Source organism: Pongo abelii, chromosome 21, assembly GCF_028885655.2.
Source record: "Pongo abelii isolate AG06213 chromosome 21, NHGRI_mPonAbe1-v2.0_pri, whole genome shotgun sequence".
NCBI lineage: Eukaryota > Metazoa > Chordata > Mammalia > Primates > Hominidae > Pongo > Pongo abelii.
The window spans coordinates 38,284,320-38,288,051 of NC_072006.2; the positions used below are offsets into that span (position 1 = coordinate 38,284,320).

Here is a 3,732-nt window from a genome sequence, read left to right on the forward strand (position 1 = left end):
TTTTATGGTATTTGTATTTTACCATGTTTTTTAAAAAGAGAGCACTAAACTGGGAGACAAAAGACCAAGGTTGGAGTTCTTGGTTGTTTTCCACAGATAGATAAGTCTCAAGGAATTTGAGACTTCCTTGAAACTCAAGGAAGTACCCAAGGAAGTTGAGTAAAGGAAGCTTCTTTACTCATTGCTTCTGTTAATTCATTTTTAAACAGGATAAAAAAGACTGTGGAGTCTAGATTTGTATGAGAATCAAATAAAAACCAAAAAAAAAAAAAAAGTTTAAAATAATTTTTTGAGTTGTAGTTATTCCCAGTATTCCAGAGCCTCTGATCTCTTTATATTTGTTACAAGTTTCACATCTTATTTCATAATGAAATGCTAAAGATGCCTCAGCAATAGCCAGTTGACTTCAAAGGTCTTGTATGAGGAATCCTTTTAATTTGGGCTATTCACCTTATAATTTGGTCCTGGGGAAACAGCAAATAAATAAACTTTTATGAGGACTATTGATGATCTAAGATGCTAATTATCAATGTAGTTTAGCATGAACTAATGAAATACAAGCTCAGGATTTTCATGTTAGTATAAAAAAGCTCTTCTTCAACAAATCCCCAAACGGCGGATGACGCCGGTGCAGGGGGCGGCAGGGCGGCGGTTGCGGAGGTGGGGCGGAGGTGGGGCGGAGGTGGGGCGGAGGTGGGGCGGAGGCGGGGCGGAGGCGGGGCGGAGGCGGGGCGGAGGCCCCCGCAGCCCTGGGAGGGATGGGGAACCGCAGTCGCTTCCGCGGAGGTTTCGGCAGTGGCATCCGGAGCCGGGGTCACGGCCGTGGACTGGGCCGGAGCCGAGGGCGTGGAGCTCGCAGAGGCAGGGCCGAGGATAAGGAGTAGATGCCCGTCACCAAGCTGGGCCACCTGGTCAAGGACATGAAGATCAAGTACCTGGAGGATGTCTCTTCTCCCTGCCCATCAAGGAATCTGAGACCATTGACTTTTTCCTGGGGTCCTCTCTCAAGGAAGAGGGTTTGAAGATTATGCCTGTGCAGAAGCAGACCCGCGCCGGCCAGCGCACCAGGTTCAAGGCGTTTGTTGCCATCGGGGACTATAATGGCCACGTCAGTCTGGGCGTTAAGGGCTCCAAGGAGGTGGCTACTGCCATCCGCGGGGCCGTCATCCTGACCAAGCACTCCATTGTCCCCGTGCGCAGAGGCTACTGGGGGAACAAGATGGGCAAGTCTACACCGTTCCTTGCAAGGTGACAGGCTGCTGCGGCTCTGTGCTGGTGCGCCTCATCCCTGCACCCAGGGGCACTGGCATCGTCTCCGCACCTGTGCCCAAGAAGCTCCTCATGATGGCTGGTATTGATGACTGCTACACCTCAGCCAGGGGCTGCACTGCCACCCTGGCAACTTTGCCAAGGCCACTTTTGACACCATCTCTAAGACCTACAGCTACCTGACCCTCGACCTCTGGAAGGAGACTATATTCACCAAGTCTCCCTATCAGGAATTCACTGACCACCTCATCAAGACCCACACCAGAGTCTCCATGCAGAGGACCCAGGCTCCAGCTGTGGCTACAACATAGGGTTTTTATACAAGAAAAACAAACTGAATTAAGCCTGGAAAAAAAAAAAAAAGCTGGTCTCAAATTAGGGGCCAACATGGAAGAATTAATATCTGTTGAGTACTTACCAAGTGTCAGGCCCTATTGATGTTACATGCATTATCTCATTTAATACTCAAGAACAGCCTTGTCAGGTTAAAAATATTATACCCATTTTATAAACAGGTTAACGAAGGCTCAGAGAGTGTAAGTCACTTACCCAACATAACACAGTGAGTAACAGAGATGGAATTCGAGCCCAAGTCTGTGTGAATCTGAAGCCCATATTCTTTCTACTATGTTACAGTGCCTCTGAAAATATATTTAACTATGCCTACTTGTAATAGAGTTTATGATAAATGATATATATTTGATGTTTATATATTTATATCAATTATTTTACTTCATCATTACAAGTAAGACTATCTAGGGATGATTATCACCACTTTACAGGTGAGGAAACAGATGGTCAGAAAATTTAACTTACCTAGCTTCAGACCAGTAAATGATAATAACAGGGCTTGGACACATGTACCGCAACTCTCAGACTCCTGCTTTTTCCACACTGGCGTATGAGAGTAGAATTTTATCTATATTTTACCTATGAATTTTCTTTTCCTTTTTTTGAGACGGAGTCTTACTCTGTCACCCAGGCTGGAGTGCAGTGGTGCAATCTCGACTCACTGCAACCTTTGTCCCCCAACTTCGATTCTCCTGCCTCAGCCTCCCAGGTAGCTGGGAGGGATTACAAGCGCCTGCCACTGTGCCCGGCTAATTTTTGTATTTTTAGTAGAAATGGGGTTACACCATCTTGGTCAGGCTGATCTTGAACTCCTGACCTCATGATCCACTCGCCTTGACCTCCCAAAGTGCTGGATTACAGGCGTGAGCCACCTCGCCCAGCCATATCTATGAATTTTCTGGTTCTAACTTTTTTTAATAGGAGCAAAGAGTGGGCATCTTGACAGTCTTGCACTTCTGTTTATGTTTGGACAGATTAAACACATATGTTTATCCCTGTTCACTCCCCAAATCACTGAAGTGACAGTGAGTTAATATTTTTAGGGTTACCAGTCTACAGACAAAGAGAATAAGAAAGAAATAGCAGATTAAGGATATCAACACATTTTTGGAAGATGGAAAACCATAGTTGAGCTGAGAAAACAATTCTAAATGTTTGCTGAGGGTTATACTAACAAGGGACAAACAGATTCGTACTGCAGAACACTAGAATGTCAGGACTGGGACAGAGCAGATCAGAGGTGATGTGAGAGGCAGAAAAGAGAGGGTTTGGCTGAAAGCCTTTATAGGAAGTGAAACTGCCAGGGCTTTTTCTCCATCCTGCTCGCTTAGACAACTACCCTTTCATCTCCCTAGCAGCCCCTGGGACAAAACTGAGGTAGAGAAGTTCCAGATGCTGAGATACCAGGCACAGTTAAAGATAATAGCAGGGAGGCTAAGGTAGGAGGATTTCAGACTGAAAACACAGATTAAATGAATTGTCTACATGCTGAATGGTGAAGCGCACTCAGTCCTCCTGCTGAAATTTAGTCCAGCAATGCTGACAGCAAGGCTTGTATTCTCCAGGCAAGATATCAGGGAATTAATTTTAATTAATTAACCCCAGAGGAAAGATCTATACATACTGATATTTGAGGTCCCCCAACAAAACACCTAGGTACCCACTTTATCATCCTACAGATAAACTTCCTGTTAACACAGAGCTTCCAAATACTTAGTGACTCACTCTTAAATATGAAGAGACAACAAAGGGTCACCAGATATTTAAGATAAATCTTCACCAGGAAAGACAGCATCAAATAGAAAAAAAAGAAACTCAAAGGGAACAGAAACTGAAGAGAACAGAAAAATATTTTTAAAAAACAATAAGCAGTCTGTGAGAGATAGTAGAAAATACCGCATCCATAAAACAAAGATGAAATGCTCAAAAAAAAAAAAAACCAGAATAAGTAACAGCTCTGGGGAATTAAAAATATAATAGAAAAATTGGCTGGGCATTATGGCTCATGCCTGTAATCCCAGCACTTTGAGAAGCCAAGGTAGAAGGATTTTTTTTTTTTTTTTTTTTTGAGACGGAGTCTCGCTCTGTCACCCAGGCTGGAGTGCAGTGGCG

General features: G+C 44.1%; 1 pseudogene; it reads left to right on the forward strand.

The window, feature by feature from the left end:
• The first annotated feature begins 709 nt into the window (after positions 1-709).
• On the forward strand, positions 710-1,942 carry LOC100439934 (small ribosomal subunit protein uS5-like; annotated as a pseudogene).
• Positions 1,943-3,732: the final 1,790 nt, after the last annotated feature.